The sequence below is a fragment of the Ruditapes philippinarum genome, unplaced genomic scaffold (genome assembly GCF_026571515.1).
Source record: "Ruditapes philippinarum isolate M1 unplaced genomic scaffold, ASM2657151v2 ctg3898_1_1_1_1, whole genome shotgun sequence".
Taxonomy (NCBI): Eukaryota; Metazoa; Mollusca; class Bivalvia; order Venerida; family Veneridae; genus Ruditapes; species Ruditapes philippinarum.
In genome coordinates this window covers 103,336-115,829 of record NW_026861187.1, presented here as the reverse complement: position 1 = coordinate 115,829, position 12,494 = coordinate 103,336, and the positions used below count along the sequence as shown (strand labels likewise).

General features: G+C 31.4%; 1 pseudogene; it reads right to left on the bottom strand.

Annotated features, from left to right (window-relative positions):
* Positions 1-810: 810 nt before the first annotated feature.
* Positions 811-12,494, bottom strand: part of LOC132714772 (RAD50-interacting protein 1-like) — a 35,134-nt pseudogene continuing 23,450 nt past the window's right edge.

The window sequence follows — 12,494 nt, the reverse complement described above, 5'->3', positions numbered from 1 at the left end:
TTTAGCATATAACTTTATAATTCTCTTCATAACAATAACAAATACATTAAACACAAACAATTTATAAGAAGGAAATCATTCTGCTAATGACCGACTAAAACTGAAGTTTAGATCACATGACAATAAAGCACACTTCTTTGATTATATTACATGTATATGCAATGCACATCAACAACTGTTTGTTTACATAAGCACTTTTAAACTTCTCTAAAATGCAATTATTTCTCAATATAAAATTGAAAAGTTATTGATAGATGCAATTATTAGTTCATTAATTTTTTTTCACAATTATATTGAAAACATATCCATTTATCTACAGCATAAACAATGTACAACAAAGTACAATTGCAAAGTGGTCACCTGTATCTTACTATTTTTTCTTATAAATACATCAAATAAATTAAAAGAAGAAAATAGAAAACAATCTAAGTCAATACAATTTCTAGACTGTATCAAAACAGAATAATTTCATCCTGGGTCGCTAATCTGAGATACACTGTTAGAAAACATTTTACAATGATAGTCAGTAATAAGGTCACATTGGGGTTTTCACTTTGCATATTTTTAAAAATATTTGTAGATGTCAGCAAGTTTCTGATAAACTAAATACAAAACTTTGACCAGATTTTAAATTATAACATTTCATATTTGCTACATAATGTACTTAAGTTATCCTTAATTGTAGTCCAATAAAATTCTGGGTTATTTCTCCAAGGATGAAATGGAAAAACAGACTGATGGACTGACAGACAGACAATAGTATCAAATAAAATTCTATATCTAAAACTAGTCAATGAGGGTATAAAAGAAGATCCTACTGTTCATATATTTGTACAGTTTGCTGTTTAACTCTTTAAGAACATCACAAGTAAAGCACATAGATATCACACGCACCATTTCCATAAAATATTTCAAATGCATAATCTCTACATATATCATATAGCATTCTCAAAATTATATAATATATGTTCCACTTCTACATATCTAGCACACCCAGTGCTATGTTGTAAGGTTAGTCCTCAGATTCAGCACAAGTTCTGCCTGTTCAAGTGTCAGTTTATAAAACTCCTACATCTTGTAGAGCAGTTCGAGCCTCTGTTATCTTGTCAACATCTTTTCTTTGCTACATGTAGGGCTGACTTTAAAACTTCCTTCAGTAAAATGGCTGAACCCACATTCAAATTCAGAATTGTGCAGGCTTCTTTCACTCTGAAATATTGAGACAAAAACAATTAAAAACAAGGTAATAAATACAGAAATACAATGTGTAATGATAAATATAGAAAACATAGTAAAATCTATGTTATCCAGAGCAAAAGTGGGGTAATTTTTCTATTCTAATTCTGGGGTTACAAACTAATTTTTTCCCCATTATAGTTTTCAAAAATGCAGTTTTTTAAAATAGAGTAAATTAAATAAGTTCCCCTTTAAAATCTTTTATGTAGGTATTTGTTTTTAACTGTAAAAGTTTGTGTAAAACCTTTGGGTTTGGGAGGGGAAAACCAACTTTTTGCCGATTTTTCCAGTTTATCTCTATTCCAAAAAATATTTTTTGGGAAAAATAAATGATAGCAATTTGGGTGAAATAATAAATCTAAATGCAACCCTATCTTTTTTTTTGTAAAAATTTTCAAAAGGGGTCTAATTTTAAAAAAAATGAAAAGAAAGAGATATGTAACATGCCCAAAAAGTGACTAAATTATTAAAGAAAATCAGGATTTAAATTTTTTTGGAAAAATTATTTTTTACCCCAGTCTGTAATATAATCTCAGGGGGAGTCAGAAAGCTTGGTGCAAATTATAAAAGTATACATTCTGTTTTTGTGTTTTTATTTGATTAAATTTTTATAACACATACACTTGTATCCATGACTTGATCTGCAAGAACAAATTTAATCTATGGTCCAGTGTAATATTGTAATACATTGTAAAACTGTCTTTCCTGGGATAATTCTTCTAGTCATATCACTGTACATTAAAACACAGCTTTTATTGCTAGTTGATTGATATACATAACAAGTCTTAAAATGAAATTAACATTCAGTTTTCACTGGGATCAAGGTCATAACACAAGTGACTTTTTTTTGAGACTTAACATACATGAGCTAGTTTCATAAAAAGAGAAATGCACTTACTCTTAAATAGCTGTCAGGTTTTTGGAGTATATTCCCCAAAACAAGGGAAACATGTTTCTGTACATGTCAAATTGTAGCTGTACTGCACCACCTGGTTTAAACCTGTTCCTTAAAATCACCTGTAATAAAGGCAACAAAAAATCTAACATCCACATAAATTTGTAAAAGTTTGAACAATCAAATAGTGCAACAGGTATTTTTGGACACCGGTACTGACCTGTTTTTTCTGTTACTTACTGTAACAAAAAATAAATGGTAGAGGATGTATGGCGTAGACACAGTGTGGTCAAAGAAAAAAAAGCCATGCTCAGAACTAAAAAAATCTGAAAATTTGATGATCATAAACAATGTTCTCCTTGATGACTCCATTAATCAATAGAAGAAGGTGATGGCAGCACTTAATTGCTTCAAATAATATACATTGTATGTTACATAATTATGTTGATAAGTTTAAGTTGACAGGTTAAAAAGACCATGATGATCTGTGAAAAAAAAGACTGAGATACATTTATTTTAGACAATTTTAAGTAAAGTACAATTTATACAGATGCTAAAATTCCATTGTGATCTACTAATTGAATTTGTTCAGGCATGATAGATGACAAAATTGTATTTCATGTACATTCTTATTCTAAACTCACCTCCTCATATATAAAAATGTTAAGTTCTTGTGCCATCTTCTCCCAGAACATATTAAAAAAAGCGGTTTTACTGATAAGCTCCCCAACTTTCCAGCAAGTGATCCTTCAACACAAGTAAAACATCTCACAAGCTGATGTAGACAAACCAAAAGGTTGAACATCCTTCTGATATGGTAGGGATATCCATCTACAACATACATGTATATAACTCTAATACTTGTATCCCTGGCAACATTTAACATCTGTTATCATCCCACCGGCTATAATCCACATGTACACAGACTGGCAACTCAAACACAAAATGACAACACAAAACAAAGAGGTACAACACTTGCAACACCATCATTATTTCTTTTTCAAGAAATATTTTGCAATACATTGTGTAATATCCAAATGATAAAGTTCTATTATTTTAATCAATATTTGAAATATTTACTGAAAATGTGCCCATTGTGGACCAATCCAATTTGTTTTAGTTGGGTTTTACATCACACCAACATAGTATATGTCATATGGCAACTTTCTAGGTTCGAGGAAGACTTCAGATTCTTTGCCTTAGTATATCATATAAATAGAATGAGAGTAACCTGTCATCCCTGTATGGTTTACTGCGAGCTTTTACATCAGTAAATACATGATTCACTATGGCCTTCAACATATCTTGTCTTAGTCGGTCATATAATGCTATTATATCTTCAAACACTGTTGTATAACCAAATGGAATATCAGCACTCTCTGCAGACTGAAAATGTCAATATCAAAGGAATATACAGAAAATCATACAAATAAAAAAATTTTATTTTTCAATTCATAATAATTTTTCAAGGGAAAATATGACACTGTTGGAAATATGTTATATAGCACTTTAACAAAATGGTGTCAATTATAACTTGTAATTATCAGATGTTTAAACTTTGTAAAGATAGGTTAAATAAGTAAAAATAAACTTATCATTGGCATGATAAAAATGTAGTTTTTATCATTGATTACATACATATCAATTATCAAAGAACATTATGCATGTTTTTTTTAAACTCAGTAAAAGTCAACTATGTTAACTTTTTCATTATTTTAAAAAACGTAATTGTAACATCTTAACATCTAACTACAAGTACATTAAAAAAAAATTCGTGTTCTAAGCAATGTGAGATCAGGGGGTAAGTACCGAATGACTTTACTTGTTCTTAGCAAAATTAACTGTGAAAGTAAATATATAAAGTAAAGCCAATTCTTATAAACCTTCCTGTAGCATATTTCTGCTTGGAGAGCATTTACTTTTATAATTTTTAAACAGTTAAATTTGCCATTGGTAATAATTTTTAATAATATATCCTATAATTTATATTATCATACCTCAGAAGTTCCGTGTTCACTGCATTTTCCATTTCTGTTAAAATTGCAAACTGCAGGAAAAAACTGAAAAAGTAATATTATAAATATACATGTTATATTTATCATTGACTGCGAAACTGCAGGGAATATTATAAAATGAGCCGCGTCAGAACAAAACCAAACATAGTGTGTTTGCGGACCAGCACGGATCCAGACCAGCCTGCGCATCCGCGCAGCTCTGATCAGGATCCATGCTGTTCGCTATCAGTTTCTCTACTTGTAATAGGGTTGGTAAGCAAAACAGCATGAATCCTGATCAGACTGCGCGGATGCGCAGGCTGGGTCTGGATACATGCTGGTCGCAAACCCATTATGTTGGTTTTGTCATGACCGGCTCAAATATATTACTGGAAAAGAATATCATACATGTCAAATATTGTTTCTCTCAAACAGGTTAATAGTACAGTCTCTGGGGATTTTGTGTGCAAAAAAGGTCTATGGATAAACCACAAAAAAATATTGAATTTTAATCTCCTTTCATTCAATACAGTTAAATATAAAACATTATATAAAGGAAGTGGATCTACAGCTGCTTTTTTTTTTTAGCAATATCATGCAAAGATTTGGACCAATACTATGTGTATGCAATAGTTATTCTCAATCACTTTGATCTGTAGCTGTGGCTTGCTAATACATAGCCTAACATTTTATTATTCTTATATTGAATTCCTTTAAACTAACAACTAACAGAAGTCAGTTCCAAAATGAGAGCTACATGTAGATGTCCATACAGCAAGATTATCAACTAACTATAGACAACATGAATAATTATTAAAATCTATGAATATTTCCATACACTCTAGCAAACACATGTTAAGTATTAGAAGTTACTGACCACGAGTTCACTCCATTCTCCGTAGGACTTCTGTTACATAATGTGCTGTATTTTAAAATAGAACAGAAACAGTCACTGAAAGGGATTGTGGGTATTGTCCTTGACCTGTATAATTCTCACCCGGAAGTCCTCTAAAAGTTCAAGTTGAAGGTCAAGAAAACTGAGTTTCTGTGAAGAATGTGGCAATGTCTTATATCTATCTGTAAATAAATAAACAAGGTTGACTTTTTAGGCATGCTAAATCACATGATCTCAGGATGGCCCCTTCAGATGTTATGGTTGATAAAATACAGATGTATCAATCAAACTCAATTCTCCTGAAGGTAAATCTTGTTTTAATTTGCCAAGCAATTATTTAGGTTGAGTTTATTTTAGTGTGATTTTTTGTGGATTTTTTAAATATCTATAATGCCTTAATGGTAACAAGATAACAAGAGCTGTTCGTAAGAAAGCACCCTCAACTATATTCTTAATGTGTGAGAGTAAAGCAGCAATAAATCCCTGTAAAAAAGTTAACTCAAAGAGTTATGGGACCTGTTGCCCATTTTTATCAGATAAATCCACAGAGAACAAAGTGTGTGAATTTTTGCAAACCCATTTTCCTTCTTTCAGTTACTTTTGTAGATCCAACTTGCAACACAAAAAACTTAAATGAAAGTTATCACGGAAAAGCCAACACTGGACACTGGGGTGAAGGTACATAAAATAGCTCTCAAAGCTAAAAACTAATAACAAAGAAAAGTTCCTATAAAATTAAACAAAGATGTTTTTTAAGTTCCAAATAAAAGCTTAAACAGCTTTGCACCCAAATCAGTGCTAAACCTACCAAAATTCTCAGATGATGTTAAAGAATAAGGGAATTGCAATATTATAACTTACAAATGTATTATTATTAACAATATGACTGTTGGAAAACAAAAATCATATTATTCCTGTTTGTGATACATTGTATTTTGACATTGTTGCGTTACAACAGCTTTGCACCCATCAAGGTTACTTTTAAACCTATCTTATATCCATCACTACATCCATTAAAACCAGTATAGAACACATTTGTAAGCATTATACCTGTAATAGTAAGCATTAAAGTCATGAAACTTTCCCCACACTCGGGCACTTTCAGCTCGTCTACGTCAGCCTATTGTCTATACTGGGAATCCCAGGCTGTTGGTTGATGACATCATGCCATCCAACTTCTCTATGGCAAACTGTAAAATATATATATATATACTGTATAACTTATTGGTGTATAAATTTAGTTCTTTAATTAATTTGTTTCATGATTCTTGCATGTTCTGGGAAAAAAGTTATGTTGAAGTTTACTGTCAGTTATAATGTAAAAGAAACTGAATACATTTATCAAAATGGCATAAAATTTTTAAAGTATTGAACACTTCACTCAATCATTTAACTACAATCAAATATAACAATACAAGTAAATGGGTATGAGATTAAGCTCATTTTTCATTGTGAAGTTGAGATAAATTGACTCTATATTTCAAAAGATTGACTTATCTAATGGTGTTTGACCAACAATTGATATTTGAAAATGTTTTGGATAAAGATATCAATCTGCACTAATATAAAAAGGCTGCCCCACACTTTTTTATTAAATTGAATGTTACAGGCAAATTCCGTTTTGATATTTACAGAAATTTGTTTGGGCCATGTGAGTTATTTGTCATTTTATGCGAAGTTAATTATAAAATTGAAAGGAATTATTGCAAAATGTAAACTTATTTTGACTTTCACCTGCACACTCATTTTATACCCTTTTGAAGGGCAATGTTCACTTCAAAATGTTTTTAAAACAATGTCATACCAAAAACAATTCTCTTACCTGTCATTTATTGGTTGTATAACACACAAGTACTTACATTTTTTCTCAATCTGAAGCCACTTTTGAAAATATTTATCAAGTGAGAGTACATGTAGACTACCAGGATATGTTGCCGGGTACCGGTATGAGCTACGTATCTCTTTATATCAAATAACAGAAGCTTCGTCCACCAAGTGACAGAACTGGTGGTCATCGTTCATTAACTCTGGAAGATCAGTCAACATTTTCTCCATCGCCAATGTTATCATGCCAATCATAAACTCCAACTGGAAATACACAATGTAACAGTCATTATAATATAACCCATTTACTTTAAAGCTTACCAAGACACTACCTCTTGTAACATCTACAGTATCTTTTGAATAAGAATTTATCAAGTAATTGTCATCTATACACTAGTTACAAATTTAGCCTTGTCTTCAACTGATAATGAGTACTGTGTGACAATAAGGAGTTTTCGGTCTGGGTCAGAACAGTCATTATCATAATCGGGAAGACAGACAAAAGCCTTCATGTCAAAACCCCACACTTCAAAATTTAATAGAGTGGACAAAACCCCATACCCAAATTTTATAGAGTGAACAAAACCCCACACCTTAATCTTATAGAGTACATACTAAATAATTCTAAATACTAAATAAATCTACTTAATAATTATATGCAACTGCGAAAATGTCAAGTGATATCATCAAAAGCCATCTGAGGCTTAAACTGAAATTTTAAAGGATAGCTGGATTCAAAATTTATTATATGTATGTGATAAACAAAAATATTCATGAAGCTTTGTGAAGTTTTCTGATGATACTTTTACTGATGATACTTTTACTGATGATATATATTTTTTGGTACATGTACAAGTAGCACTTAACATTACTAAGAGGTTTAAGAAAGTGTCAAAAACAATTGTGGTCATTGTAAATAGTTATTGACCATCTTTATGTTTTACTTTAAAAAAAAAAAAACAACAACAACAACAACAAAAAAGCCAACTTTATTTGGTTTCTTGGAATCCAACAAGAAAAACACTCAAAAAGACCAGTTTACAAAGTTGTTTTTCTTACATAATATTGTTCAATGGATATTATAAATTTTATGATACAACAGTTACTGCTATAGTAACTACCTGATAAGACTTGTCTGATATCAAAACAGTCATTTCAACAGAGTTATTTCAATAGCTTATATTCTTATTTTCATCAACTATTTTTATCTCATACCCTGACAAGTATTTTTAGAGTTATCGCCCTTGACTTAGTAAAAATCTTGTTTCGCACAAAACATAAAAAATGTTTAACCTAGAGTCATGAAACCATTCAGGAATGTTGATCAGCATGACTGTAGATGTGCACCTGGGTATTTTTGTGTGGATATATTTAGTATTTTTACAGTTATTGCACTTGAATTAGTAAAATTTCCAATTTTCAACTTGTGTCACACCTAACTAAAAAATTTGTATTTGACCAGACCTGGTGTCCTGAAACCTTACAGGAATATTGCTCAGCATGAGTAGTTGTGCACTTAAGCATTTTAGTGTGGATAATTTAGTATTTTTAAAGTTATTGCCGTTGACTTAGTTAACAAGAGTCGCTCACCTGTATATAGGCCTCCAACCTGCCGTCCTGCCCCACCCCCCACCAGGGCCAATTTTAACCCAGAGGCTTTTATTTGAACAAACTTGGTAGACACCGGGCCGCCATTAGAACATGTTTCATGCTAAATATTTTAGCTCTAGCTCTTTGGGTGTTTTAAAAGAAGATTTTTAAGTTTTTACTATATGCATATAGGGAAAATCAATGACCCCTGGAGCAGGGCCAATTTTGACCCCAGGGCTTTTATTTGAACAAACTTGGTAGCCATTCATTAGAAGATGTTTCATGCTTAATATCTTAACTCTAGCTCTTTGGGTTCTTTAAAAGAAGATTTTTTAAGTTTTTACTATATGTATATAGGAAAAATCAATGCCCCCATGGGGAGGGCCAATTTTGACCCAAGGGCTTTTATTTGAACAAACTTGGTAGACACTAACTAGATGATGTTTCATGCAAAATATCTAAGCTTTAGCTTTAGGGTTTTTTAAAAGAAGCTATTTTAAGTTTTTTCTCTCGGTTACCATGGCAACCAGAGTTCCGATGGAATTAATATCTTTGAACAATTTATAAAGGTGACATTCCTGTGAAGTTTGGATGAAATTGGCTTAATGGGTTATGAGGAGATGTCATTTAAAGTAAAAGTTTACAGACGCCGGAAGAAAAGCAATCACAAAAGCTCACCCTGTCACTTTGTGACAGGTGAGCTAAAAATTTTAAAAATATTTAACTTGTGTTAACTCAAAAAGTTTATGACCTATAGGCCTGAAAGTTTACAAGAATGTTGGTCAGCATGTGTACTTTTGCACATTTGTAGTATTTGCCCTTTACTTATTAAAGATTTTTAGTTCAACTTTGGCACATGTAGCGAAAAAAAATTTGACCTAGAAACATAAGATTGACAAATCGGTGAGTATTGGGGCACCGTGTCTATTTTTATCTTAATTACCAACAACTTAGTTAATAGTCAGGCTCCCACTTAATGAAGTAACTTCATTATTTATTTAAAATTTTAAATTTAAATCTTCAATACTTATAATCATAAGTTTTTCCCTAAACTTAAATTAAATTTGAAAGAAAGGAAATGGCAATAACTAATAAAACATTGCCCTTTGCCAATATAACATCTAATTAATCTATGTAGTTTAAAGTTAATACATGCTAGACTTTTTCGAGTTATGCCCAATAGGAAATTGCAGCAAAGATCAATGGGCAAAAGAGTTACACAGCACAACACTTCTTCTCAATGAGATGTTACCTGTGACATAATTGACGAGGTATAATAATATCTTTATATAATAGCTTTAACTAAATACAGAATATCAGCACATAATTTACGTATTGAAACTGGAAGATATGACGACACACTCAGGCAAAGTCGACTATGTACCTTTTGCAATTCTAATCAAATTGAGGACGAATGTCATTTCTTGTTGGTCTGCCATTACTATAGAGAGAATAAAATATTTGCCATGTTATTTTTGCCATTGGCCAACAATCACAAAGTTTGAAAGTATCTTATCATATAATTCTAGAAAAATGACTCAAAATTTATCAAGATATTTATACTTTGCCTTTAAAAGAAGAGGTATTTAACATTTTTAACTTAATTTATGTAGTAATCTTTATGTTTTTCATCAAAAAAAAAAATCAAATAAAGATTTATATTTTTGTCATATAACAAATATTCCTCCGCTAATACAGATTTCGTGATGTTTTGCATATTGTTGCTAATAACTATGTTACCTGTCTATTATTATGCTAGAAACGTTGTTATAATATTTAAAGGAAATAAACTGTATTGTATTGTATTGTATTGTATTGTAAAAGGTATAGGTACAAGAGAATGTAATATGTCACCTTGATTGTTGGCCATGTCACAGTGGCAAGCTGTTGTTTCCGTCAGCAAATAATGGGCTTATCTATATCATGAACATTTTCTTTTTCATCTTTCAATAAATTACAAGGAAAGTGATACATTGTACTGGTGGAATACCAGGTTCATCATTTTACTCATGCCAACAGATTTTGAAATTTTAATGTTTCACAAAACCATTGCAAACAATGTTCAATTGTTATCTACAATAGATACTATTGGGCTTCTCACTGTTCTTCAAAATTTTATGCCCAATATTCATCTCAGAAGTTATTTTTCTTTTATCACCATCTCATTTTTTTTTTAAATTCTGCCCTTAGGCTCCCAGTAAACTGAGTAACTGCTTCATTATCGTACTTACTGGTATATTGGTATATAACTAGGATTCATTTAAAATGACACAAAAAAGCATATAAAGAAAGTATTATGTTGTCCTTTATTTTCAAAACAAAAACAATCAAATCAAATATATAAATATATTATATATGTATAATGCAGAAACAACTATTACATTTATATTACATTGTCATATATTGTTCTGTTATAGTCATATATAATAGTGATCATCACAAATACTGTTCACAAATCAATGAGAGTTCATGTGAAGTTTCAGCTGAATTTTCTGTGGGAAAGCTCTGGTACAGCCTGGTACCTTACATTTGAACGGGTTATCACCTGTGTGTAATCTCTCATGCACTGCTCTAGCATATTTACTGTTGAATGACTTTGGGCAGAAGTTACAGTGGAAACTCTGATGATCTCTATGGTAACGTTGATGCTGTGTGAGTGACGATCTTTTAGAAAACATCCTGTCACAGATCTTACATGTAAAAGGTGTCTTACCAGTATGGATATTCATATGATCCTGTAAACGACTGTTGCTAGCAAACTCATGGTGACAGACATCACAGAAATGTCCGTCATGAAGACGTTGATGTTTTGTGAAGAAACAATGAGCTACAACCTTATCACACAGCCCACACTGAATTCTCTCATCATCAAGCTTCACGTGCTTCGTAACATATCCAAACTTACTGAATAACACTTTATTCAGGTTACTTCTTATTCCTTGCATCTGATGGAGATACTGATGTCCCTGAGCATCCTTAAAGTCAGTACATAGAGCATTACACACATGACACCAGAAAGATATATCATTAGAAGCTACAAATCCTGGCACAGAGTCACAATGATAAACCTGGTTCTCACTATATGCACTATAAACAACAGCAGGAGCTGACTGAATATCACTAGAACTGTTGTCAGAGCTACCTAACAATGCTGCGATGGAGAACGGGTGAGGTACCACCTGAGGTTGCGGAGAAGAGACTTCATGTTTAATGTAGATACTTTCATCAGAACACATTGAGGAGACACTGCTTTCAGAACTATCTGAGTCACAAGATCCCTGTGTAGATACAGCGTGGTGAGGCGACCATGAATAACCTACATCAGTGGCAGGACGGAGATCTTCCTGGACAACTAGACGATCACAGGTATGACGTGTAAACTTGTTCCATGTTAGATCTACAGGTGTGTGAGAACCAGTCTGTTTAGCTCTGGCTGCATTCAGCAAGATGTGTGACATTAACGCATCCATAATCTGTAATAAAATATACAATAATGTTTTAGAAAAAACCAGTATCAGGGCTTTAAAAAATTATTATCATTACTGATTATATATCAACATAAATTAGAATGAATAATGAATCAACTGCCCCCATTTACATCTGTCGTTTTACTATATTCCTGTATTTTTGAAGTGTTTTGAACATTTTTTCAACATTTTTTCAACAATATACAACATAACATTCTTTTTTATGAAATTTCCTATCCATACTTTGACCATTTTTCCCAACTTTTATTGTAGTGTTCTATCAAATATCTTCCAACGTAATGTTGTGCACCATTCATATATAATGGGAAGTTCTATTTTCTTTATATATTTTATGATTTAATTGAAAAGGAACACATGATTTTGATATACCCTATCAAAATCTTTCATATTTTTGAAAAATCATATTTGTAAGTTCCTTAAATTATTTCATCAGATTTGTAGTTTAAACAATATCAGATATAATAAGAGTTCTTAATTTAAAAATAAATAGGTATTTCAGAATTTGCATAATTAGTTAATTAATTAATTAATTAATTGTAATAATGTTCTTACCTTTATACAGTAGTTATAAC